The sequence below is a fragment of the Hemicordylus capensis genome, chromosome 2 (assembly GCF_027244095.1).
Source record: "Hemicordylus capensis ecotype Gifberg chromosome 2, rHemCap1.1.pri, whole genome shotgun sequence".
NCBI lineage: Eukaryota > Metazoa > Chordata > Lepidosauria > Squamata > Cordylidae > Hemicordylus > Hemicordylus capensis.
In genome coordinates this window covers 124,031,336-124,056,989 of record NC_069658.1, presented here as the reverse complement: position 1 = coordinate 124,056,989, position 25,654 = coordinate 124,031,336, and the positions used below count along the sequence as shown (strand labels likewise).

At 43.0% G+C, this 25,654-nt stretch overlaps 1 protein-coding gene across 2 annotated transcripts in view; it reads right to left on the bottom strand.

Moving 5' to 3' along the window:
- Window positions 1–9,560, bottom strand: part of LOC128346326 (uncharacterized) — a 151,097-nt gene extending 141,537 nt beyond the window's left edge. For both annotated transcript variants that reach the window (XR_008316902.1, XM_053299506.1), the window contains exon 1: window positions 9,414–9,560. The gene's annotated coding sequence lies outside the window, so the exon portion shown is untranslated. The remainder of the gene's footprint in view (window positions 1–9,413) is intronic.
- Between the last annotated feature and the right edge of the window lie 16,094 nt (window positions 9,561–25,654).

The window sequence follows — 25,654 nt, the reverse complement described above, 5'->3', positions numbered from 1 at the left end:
GAAGCAGGCCTCCCCCCAGTGGTAGCAGCTGCAGTGGGCAGCCTCTCGACCACCAGCAGGCAGTTGGTACACTGGCAGTCCCGCCAGTGGCAGAAGTGCTTGTGGGCCTTCAGACATGACACCACGCTATGGTTGCAGCAGCACACTCACTTGGGTGTGTGGCCCAGCTTGCAAGTCTCCTGCTCCCCATGGGGGCAACAGGCTGTGGAGCAGGAAGCTGCCGCCACCATGCCATCACCTGAAAGCCCCACTGGCCACCTCTTCCTCCTCCTTTTCATCTCTCTCTCCCTCCCCATCCTCCTGCTCTTCAGCCTCCTTTCCCAGGCATGGATGCGGTTGCTGCCGCTGTTGCAAATATTGGTGGGGCAGTGGCAGGTGCGTGGCAGCGGCAGAGTGGGCGCAGATAAGGAGTGCAGTGGCAGGGCTCTGGGGAGGCCCCCACGATCATTTGGAGCCCCCCCCTTAGACACGGGAGGCCACAGACCTGATCCCCAAGGTCTGTGGTTAAATCCACCTCTGATTGAGGTCATTCACAGAATCAAAAACTGTGTTCTACCCAGGTTTGGGGGCTGTGTGTGCTTCCAATTTTTGGTTGTGTGGAAGCAAGGTAGGAGGAAAACCTGGGTAGCTTTTCCTCCTACCTTACTTCCACACAACTGAAAATTGGGGGTACACACAGCTCCCAAACCTGGGTAGAAAACAGTTGTTGATTGTGTGGATGAGCTCATTGTGGAAGAAAAATAATCTTGTGAGGAGGAAGTGTTATAAAGGTGAAGTGTAATTTTGGGGAGGGGGGCACGCAGTGGAGGAGATGTTTCAAATATGAGATCAGGACACTTGCACTAAATTGTATGATAGTTACTGTGTTAGATAAAACACACATTTGCCCCCCCCCCCGCTGTTTCTCCCCAGCTGTGATATTCAGAGTCATACTGCCTCTGAACCAGGAGGTAACATATAACCACCATAGCCACTGATAGGTTATATGTTTCCTCCCCTTGCCATCCAGCACACTGGTGAATTGAATGCCCTCTACTCAGGGATCCTCACAGATTTGCATTGAATCTGATTTGGGAAGAGCTGCTGCTTTGTTCTACTGGCTTTCCTCTGCGTGTGATTTTTTGGGGGGGTGGGGGGTGGGGGGGAGGGATGGTCCAAAGGTATCTTGTTCTGTTTCTCTGTCTAACTCCAGGGTTGCTTTTGAGCCCAAATCCACTGGCTTTTGCACACAGCTGCAGGCGGAGCATTAAATGGAAGGATCTCTGTATCATAGGCGTAGCATCTACTGGACAAGGGGGGACAAATGTCCCTGGGCCTGGAGGGTCAAGGGGCCCACAAGGGACCCACAAGAAGCCCCAGTGATTGGGGGGGCACCCCATTGCCACCGCTGCTGCTGCTGCTGCACTGCCACCCCGCCAATATTTCTCATCTTCACCGCTGGGGGGGAGTGAGTGGAGCGGAGCAGGCCACACCTGGTGGTGGTGGGCGCTGCGGCTGGTGGGCCTCTCCTGCACACCTGCACAGTTTGCATATGGACGTTGCATGCCTGTGATGTCACAGGCAGGTGACATCCATACTCAAACTGCACTGGTGCACCTGCTATGCTACGCTCAGCCCCCAACCCCCAGCGGTGAAGATGAGGAATATCAGCAGGGCAGCAGGCAGTAGTGGGGCAGCAGCGGCAGCAGGGTGGCCCCCCAGATATTTTGGAGGCCCCCAAGGAGGCAGGAGCAGTGGCTTGGGGCACTCGGGTGCACACAATAAGGCTCCCTTCCTGCTATTTGTCCCCTGGCCCCAGGGAAGCTCGCCCCTGCTCTGTGTGCTGCTGCTGCTGCTACTGTTACAAATATGTATATACCACTTTTCAACAAAAAGCTGTCAAAGCAGTTTACAAAGCAAAGGGTAATAAGGAATAAATGGTTCGCTCCTGTCTCAAAAGGATTCCCAATCTAAAAAGAAAAGGAAGGCAGACACCAGCAACAGCCATGGGAGAAATGCTATGCTGGGGTTGGATACGGCCAGTTATTCACCCCCTGCAGTATAAGAGAGTCACCACTTTATTTTAACTTTATTTTTCTATTTAACAGATTTCTACACCACCCAAAACTTACATCTCTGGACGGTGTACAATACTGCAGATCAGCTGGCTGGTACTGACCTGGGGGCAGGGGGCAGAATAGGTTTGGATGGGGGAGCAAGCTGAAATTTTCTGAGAAGCACTGCTTAGGAAACAGGTGTGTGTGATAAAGAAACCATCACATCTAATGGCATTTAGTCCACAAAGGCTCATGCTCCAGACACATGGTTGGTCTTAAAGATGCCACAAGACTCTTTGTCATCATTTTGCTGTAACAGACGGACATGGCTGGAAGCTGTTGCCATCAGAGGCAGTCAGTAGGAAGGGCAAGGAGATTTGTGGAAGTGGAGGAGAAGTTATAGGGCCTGGCCTTGGATATGCTCAAGCCTAAATTGCCTTAAAGCCACTGTTATAGTTATTTTATAATAACTATAGCAATATTATCAGCAATGAGCAGTCATCCCACTCCTTTACTTGAGTTTTTCTGGCAAGCATGTCAGTAGTGCACAGACCCACTGAGTTGTCTTGTTTTGCTGTCTGTGGTAGAAACATTTTATTCCCATGCCTTCCCCATTCAAATATAAAAGGGGGCTGCTATTATTATTTTTTACATGAAATTGAGCATACAGGTGAGGGAAACAAAGCCTTGTGCCTTCTCCCACAGACACTTCTGTTCTTTGCTTCAAGGAACTTTTCCCCAGCTCTGCTCACTTTCCGACTTGGAGCTAGGCCCATAAAAATTGCTTGAGGAAGCAGAGCACAGCAAGGTAAGGAGTAGTAGGTTTTCTCTCTCAGTTTTGCACTCACTGTTGTGAGGGGGGAAAGAGAGGCCCCACAGCTTTAGGGCTGCACCATTAGGAAATGGTGAACATTAAAAATAGAAGCTCCCACAGCTATAGGGCTGCTCCATTGGGAAATGGTGGACATTAAACCCATTAGCCATTTCAGTCTTGCCCCACTGTAAGGAAATGTGCTTAGGCTCATGGGTATTACCTAGTGTGCATATCAACCGGGCTGAATGCATGCACATGCATGAAGAATGGAGATGCCTGAACAGAAATGAGTGAATGAAGATTGTCGGCATCTTGGAATTAACACCTTCTTGGAACCCAGTAGGCATAGGAACATAAGAAAATAGAAAGCTTCCATATACTGAGTCAGACCATTGGTCCATCTAGCTCAGTATTGTCTACCCAGACTGGCAACAGCTTCTCCAAGGCTGCAGGCAGGAATCTCTCTCAGCCCAATCTTGGAGATGCCAGGGAAAGAACTTGGAACCTTTTGCTCTTCCCAGAGTGGCTCCTTCCTCTGAGGGGAATATCTTACAGTGCTCACATGTTGTCTCCCATTCACATGCAACCAGGGCAGACCCTGCTTAGCTACTGGAGTGGTTTACTGCAAAGGAGAACTTTTGCCCCCTTGTCTTTGAAGAATTGGGTAGAAACTGCCAAAAGATCTCTGTCTCTCTCTTCTGCAAAGTTATGAATGATACAGACAGGAGCCTTTTGCATCTGATAGCCCTGAAAAATGCTAGGCAAGACAGAGCTTTTGTACTTCTTAGGGGAATAGCTGCTGGTGGTGGGAATGTGAGGCTTGTTTGGGGGAGGGGGAGTGGAGAATCTATTTTAGGCTACCATTTGTTAGCAAGTCAAGCAATTCCTTCTAAAAATATGCTCCGCTCCGACTTCCTGATGGGTGCATTCTAAGAATGCAACGATGTCTTTAATATAGTCAGCACACGCCATGTCGTCCATGCTAATCATGCTGCTTGGACGCATGCACCTTTTATATCTAGGAGACAGCCAGCATTTGCTTGATTTCCTTACCTGCCACCAAATGTCCTTACACTTAATTGTTTTGTTTGAGTTCACATTAAATTGCATAAGCACTGAGGGGTTTTTGCATGCTACAGTGCATTGTCTTGTTTGGGTGCATGTGGCATACAAAACAGATGGCCAGTGAAGGGTAGCAAAAAAAAAAGGACACGTGCTGTGCCCTTTCTTATGTGACCTTAACATTCAGGAGATGACAGCTACCGTAAGTGCTCTCTAAATGGGTCTCTGAACGCCGGGTGACTCTGGGCCAGTCACTTCTCTCTCAGCCTAACCTACTTCACAGGGTTGTTGTGAGGATAAACCTAAGTATGTAGTACACCGCTCTGGGCTCCTTGGAGGAAGAGCGGGATATAAAATGTAATAAATAAATAAAAATGCAATCTTCAGATTTTGGTATGAATAATCAGATATTTCTTTCCCAGAAAGTTTTCATCGCAAAGTAATGCCATTTATGAACATTGAAAGTCAAGCAGCTATTGTACTTGGGAAGTTAACTCTCTTTCCTCTTCCTTAGACTTTTTGAGCTTGGGACCCCTCTTCGAAGCTTATTCTACCTTCTCCCCTGGCCCAAACCAGGCACCAATAATTTGTGAATGCTCCCTTCCCACTTCTGGGAAAGCACAGTTTCTTAAACAAGAAATGCAAGTCAACTGTTCCATAGGGGAGCACTCTGAGATCCTTGCAAACAGGTGTAGGACACAGTCCACTGCTGCATGTGAAGATATACAGACTGGGGCACTAAGCCAACATGGACGTTAGAGAGACCTCACTTGGAAGAAGGAAGCATCAATAGAGGAAAGCAGTAGCTTTGCTGATGGCATTCAGCCCACTTGTGTCTTGGCTGAGAAGGGGAGAACCTCAGGAGCCTTCCCTTCCTCAAACATACATTCCTATTGAGGCCTTCCAACAAGGAGGGCCTCCCCAGCAGAGGTGGCCCTTTCATGAGGCAAAGGGAGATGGTCATGAAAGGTGAGGCGGCAGCAGATTACTGGGGCACCAGCAGGGTGGCAAAGTGTCCCCCACTGCTGCAATCAGAGTAGTTTCTCAGGACCAATCCAACCCTTAAAGAAGAGAATGACACATTCATGTTACATTCAGATCGATCACCTGCCCTTGCAGAGAGAACCTTGCCAGGTGTGACTTGTCATGCAAGGACAGGAAAAGCGGCACCAGCTGAAATTCCTGCTTCTGCACAGCTCTTAAAGGTATAGTTCTATGCTGTCCTCCTCCATTGCCTCTGAGGATTCTGCCCCCAACTCTGCTTACAGGGCTCTAAGCCAGTGGATATGATGTGGGAGTTCTGTGGATACAGTGCATACAGGCACCTGTAAGACTTCCCCTGCAAGCCAAATAGCAGCAGAGAGGCAACTTGTCAGGAAAAACAGCACCAGGGAGGTGGGGGGGGGAATATTAAACCCTCCCTCTGTCATTGCCATGATCCCAGTCTGAATCAGAACCCCACTGATAAATACTTTTTTAAAAAAAAAGTCACACAGACTTTGGCTCTCAGATTCACAGTTCCTTAACCAGGAGAGCATTTACTAACTCAGGTATGCACATTCAAAAGATTGTGCCGTCAAGTCAGCCTCGACTCCGAGTCGATCACATAGATTTGTCTATCCATGTGATTTTCTTGGTAGAATACAGGAGTGGTTTACCAGTGTCTCCTCCCACACAGTATGAGATTATGCCTTCAGCACCTTCCTGTTTCGCTGCTGTCCAATATAGGTGACTACAGATATATTTACTAGACTCAGTCTATGAAGCACACTGGCGGGGATTTGAACTAACAGCCTTTTGCACTCTAGGCAAGCTGCTTCCCTGCTGTGCCGCCGCAACTGCTACATAAATTAGTTTTTAAACTCATTGCAAGAGTTCTTCTTTCTCTGTCTTAATAGATAATTAACACAGATTATTCAACAGCCAAGGACTATAATATGATGGCGTCCAATGACCATGTCTGTATTAATTCTTCCCTGGATACACACAGCCGCTGTCAGCCAAGACTTTCTACCCCTCAAGGATCAACCTAGATATGACAGAGGAGACATATGCGTGTGTTTGCTTTACGTTTTGCTACAAGTGACCGTGGAGAAGGGCGATTCCAGGACTGCGGTGCAGACGGAAGGGAGGGTGAAGCCTTTCCCCACACGTGCAGCATCCCAAATTCAAATAATGCATGCGCGTGCACATATCCTGGAACTGCTATAAGCCAAGGAGGGGGAAACCTGACTATTTCCCCCTCCACATCAGAAAGCAGCTCTGAGAGGACAATTGTGATCAGAGATGCCACATAAGATAAAGGGTTAAAGGTTAATCCCTCTACCCTCCATGCTGTGGTCCAGACCTAAACTCCCATACCTGCAGAGCTGTTTTAAGCAAGAAGAAGTGGGGGGGGGGGGACACCAGGGATTGATTGATTCATCTCTGTTGCATCTAGTCTGAACCCAATTAAACCATTTGTTAAGAGCTCTGAAGATCTTCACTTTAATTTCAAAATGTACACTTTTAGCTCTCATGGTTGCAATAAATGTTAGCATTCTAGCTCTGTTCACGTTATGTTCAATGCACACACAATCTGCACAGTGTTCAGACACCGATCTGTATGCACGTACAATTATTCACACAGGTACAGCAGTACACTTCCTGTCTATATCCTGCATTTGAGGAGCCTGTACTTGGGTTCACATTTAAAACTAATGCACATCCAAAATATTCACACAACACATGTCTGTTTGCACATACAACATAATGTCTGAATAAGTCTACAGTCTGTGCTTCCTTCATAGGTATTTTCTCCCCCAACTACTTTTGCAACATGTGTGTATCCTTGGCTATTTTTCTTGCCATAATGCAACCTGAGCCTGTATACAATCTGGGAATCTTAGTATGTACATGTTGCAGCTATAGACAAAAATCAAAAAGGGCAGGAGAAGGATGGAGACTAATGTGGTCGGATGAAAGCAGAGAATCAAGTGCATGCAGAGCATGTGATTTCAGATTACGAAAGCAGGTGAGCCAATCCCATACCTGCCAACATTTCTAAGATGAAAATAGGGATATACTTTTAACCATCAATTCTCATTCTAAGGATTATTACTCAAGCTTCTTGATCACTATTATTCATGTTTGAAAACTGGATTCTGCTACTATACTGGATTCTACTACTATATGCTGTGTAGTGTGCACTGCATAGTGGCTTAGTGTTATGCACCCATTTACATGAAGGGGAACTAGAAGCAGGATGCATTCATTCACCCATCCACATGGAGATTTAATAGCCAGGGACTCTGAGGAGGGAGTGGAATCCTGAAGAATGGGAACTCCAGGAGCTCATGTGAAAAATACATCCCCAAGATTCCAGAAACAGAGGGCAAAACAGATTCCAGAACGGAGGGACTGTGCCCGGTGAATAAGAACAGTTGGAGCCTATGTACTAGTGAAACGTAAAAGCAGAAATGCCTGTTTTATTCAAACAATAACAGAGATACCCACTATTAGAGATGGAGCAAAAAGCTGCTTCCACTGAAAGTTATCTAAACATCTCAGGTTGTTGTCAGTTGCGAAAAATACAGGGGAAAATTAAAAAAAAAGAGATGAGAATAGAAACCATCTATATTGTAGTAAATCAAAATGTTTTATTTCATTAGCTGGACTTTAAAACAGGATCTGCCTTCAACCCAACAGATCACAGTGGTCAGGGCAATTAGCAAACCTTTATATTGAATTAAACTTTCTAACACTCTTCAATAGTGTATCATCTTCACTTACAGTAGGTGCCATAATAAATTAGCCACATGCTACCTATATCATTTAAACAATGAATAATGTACTCTTGAGAAAATACGATCTCAAGTTTCTTTCTCTAATCACCCTTTTTGAAAGACCACTACCATCCAATGTGGAACTTTTATTTTCATCTTCATTAATGCTAGCAAACTGAAGGTTTGCACAGACTAAAACAAGTATGATTGATCATGTTAGCTTGTTTTCTTGATTTGGTGTGTGTAGTTTCTGTTGGAGCTAGGACCCTGGCAGCATCAGCTCTCAGCTGCAATGTCTCATAGTGACCACTGTTGGGGGGGGCAGTTAAGGTCATGGATAAAAGTGCTGGACTCCTCCCCTTTTTGTTCTTCCAGTGTTAGTCTCCATTTTGTCTCTCCAGAGATAGTTGCTTGTTTTTTGGTCTCTCTCTCTCTCTCTTCAGCCATGAGCTACAGCTGAAATTAAGCTGCAGGCCTTTTCACATTTGTTTGTAACCTTTTCTTTAAATAAATCCTTGTAGTTCTTCAATCCTAAAGAACTGTCTCAAGACCTCTTGTTTTGCTGCTTTCTCACCAAACTGGTTTTACTTTGCTATTGGGGAACTGAACTGCCATTCTTCCCCTACAGTTTCAAACATAGGCCAGTTTCTTTCACATTCTGGAGAAGATGAAGGAATCCAAAGCAGGCAAGAGGATTTGAGAGTTATGTATGTCTACATGAGACAGGATTTGCAATCAGGGCTGTCCCTGAGTGGGGGGGTGCGGGGCTGGGGGTGAATCAGCATGTGCGGGCCCCCCCGAAACATTTTGTATGATTATAAAATCATACTGATTGATGACATACTGTGTAAATAGTGCATGTGAGTAAGTGAGTGAGGTTTTTGGACATGTCCAACCAGCTTGTAAGGGGAAAAGGTTAAAAGCACAACACATGCCCCTTGCTTCACAGTTCTCACTCAGACATTCTGGATTGCAAACCAACTTGAGCATAGTGCATGTACAAATAAAATAAATAAAGTTTATTTAGATGTTTATAGTTAGCCCTACTTTCACTAGTTGTGAAGTACTCTACGGATAGAGAGAACTCTTTCTGGCAGCTTTACTGCAGTAGGAAAATTTATCAAAAATCATGAAACAAGCCACTTATAGGACTTTTTAAATATATATATTTGGGGGGGGGGGTTAAAAAAAATATGAAGAACAATTTGTCCAAACCATTTCAATTTCACTATTCAGGGCCCTCCCACCGTGTCCTATACCTGTGCCAGATATCAAAGCCCTAATGCAAGTCATTCCAGGTGATCTAAAGGGTGGGGCAAAAAGTGGAGTGCTTTTATTCTTTTTATGAAGGCAAAGGGCAGATTCCTACACAAGGGGATGGAATGCTGGTCCAAGGGAGCATGGCTTCAGTTCCAGAAGTTTTTGTAATTTTCTGCCATGAAACAAGCCACTTGTAGGAGATAGATAGATAGATAGATAGATAGATAGATAGATAGATAGATAGATATAAAATATAAAATATATATATATAAAATATATATATTTTATATATATATAAAAATTCCAAAAAATATTTAAAAATAAGCAATTTGTCCAATCCATTTCAATTCCAATATTCAGAGCCCTCCCACCCTGCCAATCCATTTTATATCTGCGCCCCATATCAAAGCCCTATAGGAAACCATTCCATAAATATGCAAGGGGGTGGGGAATTATGGAAAAAGGGAAATCCCATACCTTCCACTGCTGGCCCCGAGAAGGAAGAGGAAGGCACAAGCTCTCTGCACAGCCCAGGGCTGTAGGGCAGGGAGGACAGAGGGTGTGCACAGCGCTCTGGTGGGCAGCCAGCACTGGCCACTCTGCCTCCCTTCAGGGCCTGGAAAGAGCTTCAGGAAACTGGGAGGCCTCCAGAGAGGCCTGCCCTAGCGGAGAAGCCCTTGGAAGCCCCGCCCACCCGCCGAGCAGCTGAGAGTTGATCTGGGGAAGCGTCTCCTCTTGTGCAGGGGAGCCTTGGGATAGCAGGCTAGCCTGCCCACGGCTCCTGCAGGCTGCAGCTCTACAGGTTGGTTGAGCTGGGAGAGGGGAGGAAGGTCATTTTTTTTTTTTTTTTTTTTGCAGGGCAGGCTGCTCCACTGTGGGGCCTGTCCCAGCACAGGGCCTGGGGCTATCATCCTGGTCCCTGCCCCCAAGGCTGGGCCTGTTTGCAATACCATAAACAGTCTTACATAGAGAATACTTGGGGGGAATAAAGAGCTGCTAAAACAAAGGAACATTTCACTCACCATTCTAAAACAGAAAATATTTTGTAAGGGTTTTTTCTCCTAGTTCTAATTTTTCCATTGGAAAAATGGGGGATGGAGGTGAATGCCTTGCGGGTGAAACCCCCACATTTTTTCTAGGCTTTCTCATCTCTAAATACACCCACGGAAGAGTCTCCTAGAATCAATCAATGAACAGCCTTTTTAGCTGTAGGAAGAGATTTCAAAATAAATCGCCCTGGCTGGAAACTGCCCTCCCCCGACCTGCTATGAGCTGCAGATGGGAAAACTGCAGGGGCGTGAATTGTGTCTGTGTGTTTTCTTCTGTGCAAGTAAGAGCAGCTTCAGAGGTGCAGTTCTGGATCAGGGCTAGGGATGTGAGCTAGGGACTTGAAACAGGCCGTTTCAAGTGTTTCAAGCGCAAAACAGAGCACCCTTCAAATGAAGGGCCGGTTTCAAGCTTGGAACGGAACAACCCTGTTCCGATTCAGAGTGTTTTAAGTGTTCTGAGTGCCATTTAGGAGGCCTGTTTCCCCCTTCCTGACTGGTTTTGGCTCTGGCTTCCAGTTGGCCTGTGATCTCTTTGCTTCTTAGTTGCCTTGTTATCATACAAATCAAATTGTATTCTGAGCTCGGAACGGAATGCAAATCCCATTTCATGCACATCCCTAATAAGGACCACTGTGCAGGGGGAAAGGGTTAGATCCCTCTCTCCCAGTTCTATTCAACACATGCAACCTCACCTCTGTGGTTGCTTTTCACAAAAGAAAAGACATCATCCCATGTTTTGTTGGGTTTGTCCCTGAGAAATAGGCCAACTTCTTCTATATTGAACAGAAAATGCTAGAAGGTGGATACTGAAGCATCATTTACTGTATTTTGTCCCACCATGAAGCTCAGGGTGGTGTACATGTTTCTTCCCTCCCCTTTTATCCTCACAACAACCATGTGAGGTAGGTTAAGCTGAAAGATTGAAAACCGCCTAGTAAATTTGATGGTTGAGTGGGACATTGAATCAGTGCTCCCTGACTCATGTCCAGTGCTCTAACCACTATGCTTAGGAGCAGTCACTTTATGATGAAAGCCTCAAAAATCTCAAAAGAACTTGGTCTTCAAAATAGAAATATCTGATATAAATACCAAGGTTTTGGATGCATTCCTACTAGAGGGGCCAATCAGAGGATAGCTGCTGTTGTACTGAGGGCTGCCTTTCTATTGGGAGTGCAATGCATCATGGGATACTTCGAGGATCTGGTTCCCCTTTTCTCACAGACAAAGAACTTGCAGCAATTGTCTGGCTGGTGAGTGACTAGAGCCCAACAGAAGCAATGGTCATCTGTGGGAACAAGGGTAGGGCTATTTCCTATCTCAAAACACCCCAGGTTGTAGTGTGTAGTTGAACTGTTTTGCAGGCATGGCTCCCAGACAGGGCAGGGGTTCTCAACCTTGGGTCCTCAAACATTGTTGGACCAGCACCCATCATTCCCAGCCCTGGGACAGGCAAATTGAGAGACATTCCACAAAGCGATTATATCCTAGTGCATGGACTTAAACATTTTCTGAGAGAGAAAAGGCAGATAAGCCAAAAGCTGATGTGGAACTGATTTCATGTTCCCCAGAAATAAGAACACACAATGTGTGTTTTTCCAGCCGAACTAAAATTACTAAAAATAGTATATTTTGTATAAGGATGCATTAAAAGGAGTAGCATTTCTGCATGGCTTATTTGTCTAATCAACCCAGTTTAACATTATTGCTCAAATGCCCAATAGAAGAACAAAAGTATGTTTCAGCAAGAAAGAAGGGAGGTGGCATGGGTCTGTAGGTATCCAGTCACCCTCTTCCTCCCCCCGCCCCCACCAAATTCACACACAGACACACACATTGCAAATGTGCGGACAGAAAGCATCAGACTATACCTAAGGGTCATGCCCTGACATCTGTGCACTAGAAGGCCATATCCTCAATCTCTGGGCATTCAGCTGAATAAGCAGAAAGGACCTCTACATGCATCTACCTGTACACATATAGAGGTCAGCTGAACATGCAGAGGTTTGGGGCTGGGTGGCCCTATTCCCTCCCTCCATGCATTCAGAGAATGTGTGGAGGAGCATGACTTGATCGTATATGTGTGTATACATACATGCACTAGGAGTCAGCAACTGGTAATCCCTAGGCCAATCTGGAGGTTCTATTTCCAACCCAACAGGGAACAGAGAGATGTTCTGAACATCAGAAGCCCTATCCAGTCACTATGTTGTACATATGTTCAAGTTTCTGAACATATGTTCATGTGTTTATGTGAGAGACTATACATGCATTCATTTTAACAGTGAACTATATACAGGCCCCCTCAAATGCAGTGTACAGGCAAGAAGTGTACTGCTGTATATGTGTTAGACATAATGTTTGAAATTATGTACAGTACAGGTATGTGCATGTGTACACTGTATACAGATTTTACATGTGTTGAATGTACTGTGTGAATAGGACTTATGACAACAGGATTTGGTAGCAAGTCATTGTAGGGGAGCATAAAGTATGTGCCTTTCGATGGGACTGAACTCTGTGGCAGAGAACCTGCTTTGCATGCAGAAGGTTCCAAGTTCAGTCTCTGGCACCTTCAGGTAGGACTGGAAAAGACTCCTGATTCTTGGAGAGTCCCCACCAATCAGTATAGACAATACTGAGCTAGATGGACAACTTGATATAAAGCAGCTTTCTCTGTTTCTGTGTTCTCCATCCCCAGCTGCTCCCTTATCAAACTGGCTTGGCGTAAAAATACTTGATTAGGGATGTACTCAGACCATCCTTTTTTACTTTAGACATTGGAAGACCGCAAGCTCTGTCCTCTGCACACTTGCTTGCCATAAGCCCCTAAGCAAACATGCATAGAATCAGCTGCCTTTAGTTCTTTCTGTCCCTTTGCTAATGCCCTTGCTGCCTCGGCATGTCTTTTCCAGCATCAGCCAGTTTGCATGTTCTGTTTTTAGGAAAATCCTTCAATATGTTGTGTACTACTTATTAAAAGGAGACAGAAGCGTGTAAAATCCTCTTGAACTCATTTTGTTTGTGAGTTTGAATAGCATTCAAATGAGAATTATCTTCCCAGATTTTTTTTTAACATGCTTGCCCAATCCAGCTGTATATTTTATATGCTAATCTAAATTCTATTTTTGTTCCCCTTGGGGGTTTTAAGTGATTGTAATTGTTGCTCTTCAAAAGCCAAACAGATGATGATTGCTGCTTCAGGAATATACCAAAAGAAACTGGCTTTCATTAAACCTGCTCATCCTCTTCATAATTATCCCTATTTTATTTCACTAAGAAGCAGGGGGAAAATGGCAAGTACAGTTCACTGAAGGCAGTTTGGTTATTTAAACACTGCTTTTATTGAGCTAACAGGAGGTGTTAAGAGCGGATTGTGTGATCATTTTCAGGAGGATGAACCGTAGCCTATAGCCTAGTTACCTTTCCACTGGAGAGTCCAGAAGCCTGAGTCAGCATGGAATGTAGGCCAGCCAAGAATATTGCAGGACAGATGCACTTTCAGCATCTCAGGAAAGAAAGGAAGGGAGAAAAACCTGAGAATGTGCTAAACCCATCCTAGTGGATATGTTTGTGATAGGAGACTGACAGCTGTTTCACAACATGTCTCCCTGCCTGTCCGCTCTGCTGGAAGTTGCATTACAGTAAGCAGCTCATTGTGGGAGTTGGAAGAGAAAAGGAAGGGAGTAGGCTGTGGCAAGCTGATATTTAGAGGCAAAAAGAGGATACAGAGGTCTAGAACAAAGCAGGTTTCATCCATCTTGGTCAACTTTGCTCCAAAGAACTTGTAAATGGATGTGGTGTTGGGTGATCAAATTCCTGTTTTCAGATTCAGCATGAAGTACCCATGAAGATTTGCAAATACAGTTCAACTAGTGCTTAATTTCTAGAAGAAGCAATGCTAGGACTAACGTCGACCAGGAAACACTACCTACATGACGTCTGGGATCTGTCAGCATTTTCCCTAATGGATCCCTGCTGTGTGGGGACTCTCTATGGAGACTTGGAAGTTTGGAGAAATACACTCTGTGTCTCCTCAGAAGCACGGTAATTTCTTCTTCATATGTTCCAGGGTTCAATACCAATACTGAAAATGGTTGCCGGGGCTAAGCAGATTAGACACAGGTGAATCACATATTTGAATCCTTTCTTATGAAGAAGGAAAAAATCCCTGCAAGTAAAAACAAAGTGCAAATAAACAAACATTAGTGTCTCAAGGAATATGATGTGCCTTTTGTCCATGAAGTGCTTGTTATTTCTCCTTGTATAGGGAGATTTGTTGGAGGCCCCCTACCTGCAATCTGAATGGCACAGTCCATTCTACCTCCTCAAGATTCCACCACCTCAGTCTGCTGCATGGGGAGGTCAAGCCTTATAGAGGAGATTGTGGTGGTGAAGGGGTGTCTGTTGCTGCTGCTGCTTCTTGCTGCTGCTCTGGTGCTTTAAACAGCAGCCTGATAGATAGAAGTTTATTACATGGAGCTCCACCCCCACCCCCCGGGTGAAAATGATGGAGAAAACTGCAGCTGTTATGAAGGAAACATAAACCAGACCAGTAAGAAAAGCAAAAAAACCTTAGCTTAGAACAACCTGGGGCAAATGAAGCCAGCATATATAACACTATAATATCTTCACAAGTCACCTAATGGCGCAGCGGGGAAATGACTTGACTAGGAAGCCGGAGGTTGCCAGTTTGAATCCCCACTGGTATGTTTCCCAGACTATGAGAAACACCTGTATCGGGCAGCACTGATATAGGAAGATGAGGAAAGGCATCATCTCATACTGCGCGGGAGATGGCAATGGTAAACCCCTCCTGTATTCTACCAAAGACAACCTCATGGCTCTGTTGTCGCCAGGAGCCGACACCGACTCAACAGCACAACTTTTCTTTACTTTACTTTATAATATCTTCACAACATTCTGAAAGTGGAGCTATCAAAAGGGGGGGAAAAACACCCGGAGAGTGTGTTTTTCATTGCCTGTCACAGGAACCAGGCTTGAGAGAAGACTCTGAACTTTTGCGGTCCTTTCATGAGGCGAAATAAGGGGGTTGCTTCAGGCAGCAAATTATTCAAACCAACAGGGCAGCCAGATGCCCCTTCCACCACTGGAGCAGATCTTCAGGACTGATCTGGTCTTTGCCAGGAGTGCCACTCATTGAACTTCTTGTAGGAAACACTAGGAGAGAAGACTGCTGGCACCTTTGCCTCTTCCCCACCCTCATATCACTTTCAAAACTTACAAAGATCAGTTCTGGGCAAGGCTGCATTTGATGCCTCTCCTCAAACACTGCAAACTTTGGGCCACTCTGAATCTCATTTTTCCTCTCAAAATGAGGTGTGCACTCCTGGCTAGGGATGTCACTCACCTATTCAGAGGCCCATTTACGAGCCTCCAAACAGGTTTGAACGACTGGCGGTTTGGCCAGTTCAAAGGTGGGGGGCACCTTTAACGGCAGGGGAGGGCACTCTTACCCTTCCCACCACGTCTCCCACCAGTGCTGCACTTGAAAAGGGTCTGGTGGGGTGGCAGCATGCCTCCCTGCCGCCCCATTCCCTCGTCGGACTGGAAGTGACAGGAAGTACCCCGTGTGTCGGGTGCGTGCGCACGAATGTCACACTCACTAGCACACAGGGTACTTCCTGTCACTTCCATTCCGATGAGAGAACAAGTCAGCCCTTAAAGGTGCCCTGCCGCCTTCAAACTGGCCCCCGCCAGGTCCATGTACATCCCTAATCCTGGCCTGAAACTCACTGAATCTGAAACCAACAGAGCATAGCAATGAGTCTAACGCCAGCAGAATATCTTATCATTGTTGCTCTACCTTGTGTGGACAGAAATCCTGATAAATGGCCTCTAGAAATTACTGAAGGATTACACACTGTCTTTTTTCAGCAGAGGGTCTGAATAGTTTCTCAGCAATAATGGAAAATTTGAAATTTCATCACCGGCTTACCCAAAGTCAGTGCAGTATTTGTCATTCCCTGAATTTTGCGTGAATATTAGAAAATGGAGTGGCACCTTGTCAAAAGTGACTGTTATACACTGTATTCATTGGAAATTGCTCCTGTAAACTCTTTCACTCATCCATGGTGATGAAAAAAACTTTTGTGGAAAGAAGTTTCTCAGCCTGGCGTGGGGGGTGGAGGATCAGGAACAAAGTCAAGGAGCATGAAAACAGAATTCAGCACCAAAAGTGCATTATGACTTGGCTGTTACAGAAGAACAAAGCAAGTATAATAGACAAATTTTTAGCAGCCAGATGTGCAAAGAAATCAGATGCTGGAAAGACATCCTGAAGCACATGGCTGCTGTCAGTAAGTTTCTTGCAGAAAGAGAGAGCTTCAATTTTATGGTGACAATCTGACACTGGGGATCACCACAAGATAGAAATACCTTCTTCCCACTTACAACCCAAATTGATCCTTTTCTTGAGCAGGACCCGAGAACGTGGAAATAAAGGAAAAGTTTCATCACAAATCTGTGATGAAATGATTGAATTAATAATGAAGTTCATATGAAAGTTATTCAGGAGATAAAGAGGCAATGTACTTTTCTCTCATTGTTGACTCTGTACCAGACATTTCTCATACAAATAAGTTATGCATCGTTTGGGGGCTATTGCCTGAATAAAGGGGCAACGTTTATGTTCTGTGCCAATGGACAGTCACCCTAGAGACTTATGAAAAGGTTTATGAAAAGCGATCACTGATCAAAAATATGATCTTGACATCAAGAACTGCAGACGACTGACATATGATAATGCAACAAATATGAATGGTTAATATTGGGGACTAACTAGGTTCTATGAAAAGCATGAACAACCAAATTGTGTTCATATCATGTGCTGGGCATTCCCTGAATCTGTTCTGATCACAATATGAATGATAGCCTATGTGCAATGAAGCTGTTCGAGTTACTTGAAGCTTGTCTATGCTTTCCATCTGTGAGTAGATGCTGAATAGAAAGTACTTCCAGAGAATATTGATCAGTGGTGATCCCTGCCCCTTGGCCAAAAACCCAACAATCATCTTTACAAATCTGTCACAAACAAAATGGTTCTGCACAGAAGATGCCAAACTCTTGTCCTCTATTATGTTTATATTTTAGAAGTCATGATCAAAGTTGTGAATGGTTCCAAAAAGAAGGGGGTGGTTAATTTAGAAGCAAACTGGTTTAAAGGGGGGGAAAGATAAAGACATTTTAAATTACTCTTCTGGCAGAATTCTGGCATAAAATCCTGCACAGATTTGATTGTGCCAAGAAAACGCTTCAAAACCCAGTTCTTTATATTGTGATGGGGGTGGGGGACTGAAGAAGAGGCAGAGAAAACCACTCCTCAGGCAGAAGCCCCATATTTGGATGAAACATCGAGACACAAATCCATTCTCCCAGATGACTGCAAGCTAATTGGAAGTGACAAGTTCAAGGTGGAAACTTAAAATGTTATCTTAGCAGGGAACTGGAGAAGCACTCCTGTGTTTAAACAAAAGTTGTGGATTTATTTGGTTTCTTGTCAAGACTAGACCAGGCTTCCCAAAGTCCGGCTACTCTGGAAAGGGATACAGAACTGTTAGCAAGAGCTGATGCAAAAGGTCTTCAAATTTTCCTTTCCAGCAAACTAAAACATTTCATTCACTTCTTAGATAATATAGATGGGTGTGATGGATCTAAGACGGCACATAGCATTTTGAAGATAATTTTTCATAAGGAACTGGTTGAAGCTTTTCCAAATTTTGCTATAGGGTGGGTTTTTTTTGTTTTTGGGGGGGATCTTTATCTAACTGCCCATTTCAAAATGTGAAGAAGAAAGAGCTTTTGCCAAACTATTCCTGATTAAAAATAAATTACAGTAGACAATGCAGCAGTCAAGACTGTCATTATCTGTTCTCTCTACAGGATGGGATCTTCTGAGAGGAATGGCCTTTGATGATCTCATATCTGAATTTGCTGCCAAGAATAGTAGCGAAAAGCAGATATAACTTTGACAATAACCTGCATATAGTATGTCTGTATGTGTAAACTTTGATATGAAATATGAAGAGGATCCTACATGCAAGTACCCTGTACCTTGCGAATAGACATACTGTATGTACCATCCCACCCACCACCCACTAAGAAAGCCTGGTCTCCTTTGTATCTGGTGATCCTGTAGAGGCTATTGGTGTGGGCTGTAGTTTCAGGGCATATCTTGGATCTTTTGGTCATCACGGCAATTCCGGGTCCCTCCCTGAATGTCCAGTTTTCACTTTTAAAAGAAATGTCAGTCTCAAGTCTTTTTACTTATAATTAAATGAGAGGGAACATGTGCTGGGAGTTCTTTTACTCAACTATTCACTAAGAAGAAATGGACTTAAATAACTTTAAATACAGTAAACTACCGCTCAATAGCCACCTAATGGCACAGTGTGGAAATGCTTGACTAACTAGCAGAAGGTTGCCAGTTCGAATTCCCACTGATACTATATTGGGGAGCAGCAATATAGGAAGTTGCTGAAAGGCATCGTCTCATACTGCGTGGGAGGAGACAATGGTAAACCCCTCCTGTATTCTACCAAAAGAAAACCACAGGGTTCTGTGGGCTCCAGGTGTCAAAGTCGACTTGACAGCACACTTTAAACTACCTGTCAGGCTATATGTGTTCTGTTTGCTCTGCAATGATGTCGCATCCCTTTTATTTACTACAACGACAACTAAAAAGGTAAAGTGTGCCATCAAGTCCATTTCAACTCCTGGCGCCCACAGAGCCCTACAAATATTTATATACTGCTTTTCAACAAAGGTTTCCAAAGTGGTTTACGCTGAGAAAGAAAGAAAGAATAAATAAAATAAAATAAAATAAAATAAAATAAAATAAAATAAATAACACATAAATAAGATGGCTCCCTGTCACCAAAGGGCTCACAATCTAAAAAGAAACCTAAGACAGATCCTAGCATCAGCCACTGGAGGAATACTGTGCTGGGGGTGGATAGGGCCAGTGGCTCTCCCCACTGCTAAATAAAGAGAATCACCACTTTTAAAAGGTGCCTCTTTGCCCAGTTAGCAGGGGCACAACCTGATCCATACCACCACAAAAATGACTTGCTACAGGCCTACCTATAGTATGGCTCATATTTGCATTAGTTATAAGTCATATAGAAGTAAGTCACAAAGGTCTAATAACAAATATTGGGGCAGAGAGGAGGGCATCTTTTGGAATGCAATGCCTTTCCAAATATTTGCTGCAGCTTTTTATTTATTTTTTAAAAACACCTCAGACCTTTAATCTACATGTATCATATGCAAACTACGTATCGCTTTTTATGCTGCTGCTGCTGTCACTCTTCTAAAAGGTCTAGAGTACAGGATAAAAGTTACATAGCCGGGCCCTGCCATTTATCTTATACCTTTCTCCTTCAGGCTAGCTAATGCTGCATTACCTTTTCATAAGCCCAAGATTGCCTGTCAGGTAGATCTGTAAAAGCAGGCTTGTCAGCGGATTTTTCTGGGAGACAAGCTGTATTAGTTGTGTGACAAGGCTGGTCTCCTATTTTGGAAAGGAAGGATTTATTCCAAGGCTGTGCTCTCTTGCATGGCAACATCTATACTATGACTGGCCCACTGAGTTCCGCAGAAAGAAGGAAGAATGAATTTTACAAGACAACCATGTAAATCATCCATTCAGAACAAAAGTGCCCTTTAGAAAGGCCAGGAGAAGGCTATTGCCCTGCCACTTCTCCAGTGTTTTGGACCACATGCGATTATTCTTCAAAAGTACCTCTGTTTCTGGCCATCTGTATAAGCAGCTTCCTACAAGTTGTTCTGATCCACTGAAGTTTTCTCCCACCCAACCAGCATCCTTCCTAATGATGGGGTTCTAAGTATGTGTGAAAGACCTGCACAATCACCTCTGCCATGTGTGGTTGCATTGTGCTCCTGCAGTGTGGGTTTACACCATATGGAAACAGGGGTGATTTTATTTTTTAGATCAAATCAATTTAAATCACAATTTAAATCATGATTTAAATTGGTTCCACAGAAGGACTTTTTAATTATTTAAATCACTAGTCAGGAAGATTCTATTTAATCATCATTTTCTAGTAAAAATTATGATTATCATTTTTCTTGTCTAGTATAGCGTTAATACATATTCAGGGATAGATGTATGTTTCATTTTTAGAAGGTAGGTACACATTATAATAGGTGTGTACTTCTCATAATGCTGTTTCATTAAGGCAACCATGCCTTGCATCTATTTGTTGCACTGTTGTTTATTATTATTATTATTGTTGTTGTTGTTGTATTTATAAACCGCCCCATCCAGAGGCTCTGGGCGGTGTACAACAACTTTTTAAAAGACATAAAACCCACAATTCAAACACAATGCTAAAAACAATATAAAAACAATTTTTAAAATGATTAAAACTATTTAAAACCAATTAAAATACTTTTAAAAACAACAACACTTTGCATTTCGCACACATGCCTGTCTTATCCAGAGGTACAGGAACTTCATTAAAATATTCCCAGGTTGGCCTGCTGCCAGGATAGGTGTTTCCTTTGTGGCCTGCTGCCATGATAGGTGTTTTCCTTCTACAATGGAGTATACACACTGAATGTTCTCAGGACTGCATGAATACATACTGCTCACTTTTGGTTTCACTTGCTATTCCCCTCGCCTATCCCTTGTATTTATATGCAGACTCCTCCTTCTTACTCAGATCTACCCCATTCCCCCAAATTTCTATTCATTCATTGACCTTCTTTAGCCTGATTTAGACATTATGCTGTACGAGTTTACAGAACTCTGTATATTTGTACTCATGTTTGTGTGAATGACTGTACCTGGATTCATTTTAAAAGTGAACCTGGATACAGGCCCTTCAAATGCGTGGTACAGATAGGAAATGTACTGCTGTACCTGCATTCAACATAACATGTGAATGACTGTACCTATGTACAGATCTGTACCTGTGCATACTGTACACTCTTTGTACTAATGTTACATAACCTGTGAATGGGCCAAATGTCTTTGCACTTTTAGAGTGGGGGGGGGGCGCAAGGGCTTGACTGTGTGTGCATGCATGCGCATGCTGTAGAATAGAATTGATCAGGTCTGTTATCTCTCATCCCCATATATGAATACAATGAATATTTTAATATTGCTTTTCAACAAAAGTTCCCAAAGCAGTTTACATAGAAATAAATAAATAAATAAATAAATAAATAAATAAATAAATAAATAAATAGGCTCCCTGTCCCCAAAGGGCTCACAGTCTAAAAAGAAACATTTCTGGAGATAAACGACCTTAAAACAGTGGTGCATATGCTTGTAACATCCAGACTTGATTACTGCAATGCACTCTACGTTGGGCTGCCTTGGTATGTAGTTCGGAAAGTGCAGTTAGTACAGAATGCAGCAGCCAGGTTGGTCTCTGAGGTTTCCTGAAGAGATCATATTATACCCATTTTAAAAGAATTACACTGGCTGCCAGTAAGATTCTGGGTGAAGTACAAAGTGCTAGTTATTACCAATAAAGCCCTAAATTGCTTGGGTCCGAAGTATTTAAGAAAGCGCCTTCTTCTTCATCAACCCCACTTTCTGTTAAGTTTTTTATTTTATTTTATTTATTTATTTATTATGCAATTTCTATACCGCCCTTCCAAAAATGGCTCAGGGCAGTTTACACAGAGAAATAATACACAATAAGATGGCTCCCTGTCCCCAAAGGGCTCACAATCTAAAAAAGAAACATAAGATAGACACCACCAACAGTCACTGCAGGTACTGTGCTGGGTGTGAATAGGGCCAGTTACTCTCCCCCTGCTAAATAAAGAGAATCACCACATTAAAAAGTGCCTCTTTGCCAAGTTAGCTGGGGTTATTTTGGGCTTTTACACACCGCAAATTTTACCGTGAGTTTATGGGGAGGCTTTACTGTGAACTCGAAGTTGTCCCAAAAAACTAACACAAATAGTGGATTTTTTTTACCCCAGATATAAATCAGGTTACACTTGAATGCACAGTGAAAAACCTGAATTGTGTGTGAACTGCTCCCAATAACTCACAGGGACTTGAGGGTAAATCTAGCCGATATGTAAACATACTCCCTCCATTCCGGAGGAGATGCGAGTTAAAGGGCTTCAAAAGCTCCATGTGAAAAGCTACCTGGGGAGGTCTGGTTGCGGTTGCCACCAGCTCGGTTGGTGGCAACTCGAGACCAGGCCTTTTCTAGAGTTGTCTCGGGACTCTGGAATGCACTACCTAACGAAATTAGAGTTTCCCCTTCTCTGAATGTTTTTAAGAAGGACCTGAAAACATACATGTTTAGTCTGGCTTTTAGTTTATACTTTTAAAGCTTTGGTTTTAGAGATTTATTGTATTTTAAATTGTTTTAATTGTGTTGATGTTTTAATTGGCTTTATATTGTGAACTGCCCAGGGACTTTTTTCTATGGGGTAGTCTATAAATGTACTAAATAAATAAAATAAATAAATAAGGTACATATCAGCAACAATCATTGGAGGGATGCTGTGCTGGGGATGGATAGGGCCAGTTGCTCTTCCCCTGCTAAATAAAGAGAATTACCACTTTGAAAAGGTGCCTCTTTGCTCAGTTACTGCTGTTAACATGTTCACAGAATACAATTAGGAGTTATGACTAACATTCATGACAATATCTTTGACCTAGGTTCTTTTTTTTAATAAAGGATTTCTTTTTAATGTTAAAAATCCAATTTAAATTTTAAAAATCTGATTTAGATTTTTAAAAATCCAATTTAAATACATATCTGATTTAAATTTTAAAAATCCATTTTTAATTTTATTTTTAAAATATTTGGGTTTTATCAACCCTGTATGGAAGTGGGTGCCACACTTCTGAGAATGCCTGTTGAGCAGCCAGTTATTATAAGCAACTAAGGCTGCATCCTAAGCACAAACCTGCAATGTTTCATTTTCATTGACTGCAGTGGAAGTGACATCTGAATAAACATGCTTAGGATTATGCTGCACCTGGGACAATGCACCAGGCATGCATGCCAAAGGCACAAATCTCCTTTTCTGTTTCTGTTTCTTTTCTTTTTAATGAAACTGTGTCAACAGCACTGGGTTGTCTCCTTAGTGCTTGCAGCAGGAATGGAAGAAATCCCACTCACACATGAGGAAGGGGTTGATTTCCCCATTTCACTAGGTTCCTCTCCCTGCCACTGCTCCCCTTGCCACTTTTTATCCTGTGCCAGAGGGTATCCCCAACCTACAGGGGCAGATTTTTGGAGGGCACAGAAGGCTATAGAGAGAGGGGAAATACTCAAAAGTCACCTTGCACAACTTCTTCCACTCATCCACTTAGGATGCAATCCATTGTTACAATTCTTGTGGATTAAAAAAGAAAATTACAAATTTTCTTTTTTATTGCAAATACACTGCAAATGCAATGCTTAAAATGCAATGCTTTTTTGAAAGGAAAAAAAATCTGAATATATCCACAAGTCTGCATTTTAAAAGTATAGGCCTGTGTTTTGTTTATTGCTCTAAACTACTCTGTGAGTGAAAGAGTGGGCTATAAATGTATTAAATACACTTTGCTGAAGATCTCATCTCTCCGTGCCCCCCCCCAAAAAAACTTGAAATGATGTCCCTGTTCTTATGCCAAGTCAGCATTCTCATGTCAGATATCCCTAAAACAATTCCTCCATTAAGATTCTCAAGCTGTTACCTGGCACACAATAGCATACCACAGGAGAACTGCTCATCATATGCCATAAGTAATAAATTAATTACCCATTGCTGTGATCCCAAATGTGCCCTGCCCACAGAAGAGATTTCCCTGTTGCTTCTGGGCATGAATCACTGTCTTGGATTTAGGCTAACCTTCTATTCAGGAGAAATACCCAGAACATTGACTTGCATAGAAACCCAAGGGGTGGACTCCTCTACAGGCTGCTAATTCTTAATTTTGCACCATCTGAAGTCTATCCTGTGCAATGTACGAGTGGCCTCTTGTACAACAACCCCATACCTTAGCAATCAGAAGTTTAGGAAATATTTCCTTAGAGTAAACTGACAAGGTTTAGATTTGTAAGGATGCACTAAAGCTACAGTTCTAAACACCATTACTTGGAGGTTAATCCCACTGAAGTCGCATACATCTTATATTTCTTTATATCTGAGTAAGTATATACTCAGGCAACCAAGTGATTAGGCACCCAAGTACAAGACTTTGTTGACATTCAGCTTGTTTAGAACCGTGGTCTAGAGGTGGAACACTTAACAGAAGTACTGGCTGTTCTCTGACCCTTCCTCATGTACATATATTACAGCAGCAATGTCATCCCACTGTGCTGCTGTAACATTAAGAAATCCAGCATCAGTAGTTTCCCAGCCACTATCAGTGGCACCAATGGGAAGTATTTGAATCATTAGCCCCGCCCACATGGTGCTGAGCCTTTTAACATTATGGCAACAACTTAGAATTAAGCAATGGAAAAACAGCTCCCTCTCTGTGGCTGTAACTTATAAATGGCACCTTTAATGGGCTACAAGGCCTTCTCTAGATGGTATCTATGTACCCAACTCTATTGGTAACCTTTGTTGCTGGGAAGGAGTGTGGGGATCCTCTGGATATGAAAGCTTTTGCTTTCTGGAAGCCCCTCCCTTAATTTCCCCCCCCTCCCACACTATCCAATTCCCACTTTTCTCAACAGGCTATGGACTGGAACAAACACTTCCCAGAATGGACTTAAATTCACAATCACGGATTCAGGGGTTATTTAAAAGAGGTTATTTCAGAGGTTCCCTTAATTTTCTTATGAGAGCTGAACTACTTCCATGACAACCATACCATGCACTTCTTCCTAGACTGTACCACTTTAGGCAGCAGTAGGGGGCTGAATGTTTCAATGTTTTGCTTAGGTAAAAATTAATTCCGCCACATAGAAAACTAGCCATGCTGGGGACGAATGTTTTCACATTTCCTACTTTGATATGCTGGTTTTCTACATTCGGGATGTCCTTTACATATGGAATAATCAAACTTGCTGTGTCCTCCCCTCGCCCCCGCCCCCACCTTTATAGTCTGAAGTAGTCAACTCTGAGCTACATTGCTTGATTCTGCCATTTGGGTAGTTCGGCTCTGAGATAACTACCAGTGTCTACATAAATATGTATTTCTTGGACATTTTCAACTGAACCACCTGGCACAACAAAGTTATATAGGTGTTGTAATCTGAAAACCATGTCACTATGCAGCAAGCTAATATGCAGGGAAGATGTCCTGTAAAATGGAAAAGAGATGTAAATCTATTGAGGATTCGTTCAGCAGATACAGAGATAGAGACAGATTTTTTTTATTTCTTTATATTTATATTCTTCTTTTCTACCAAAGGCCCTTAAAGCACGTCACAAAAAAAACCACCCGATAATTACAATACAATACAATAATATTAAGAAGAGTTCACTAGACTTATTTTTTTATTGTGTCAGAGCAGCAGTTCTTAAGCTTTCTTAAGAAAATTGTGGCTTAGGATGTTTAGCTGGAGATACACCATTAAACTCCTGATTTTTAGATGTTGTATAAGATGCCCATCAAATTAGCATTTGTTTTAAAAAGCCATCTTCATTTAGGGTGCTCTTATTTGTCCAGCAATCAGTATTTTGGCACTCCAAAATCACTGGCCACTTTTAAAT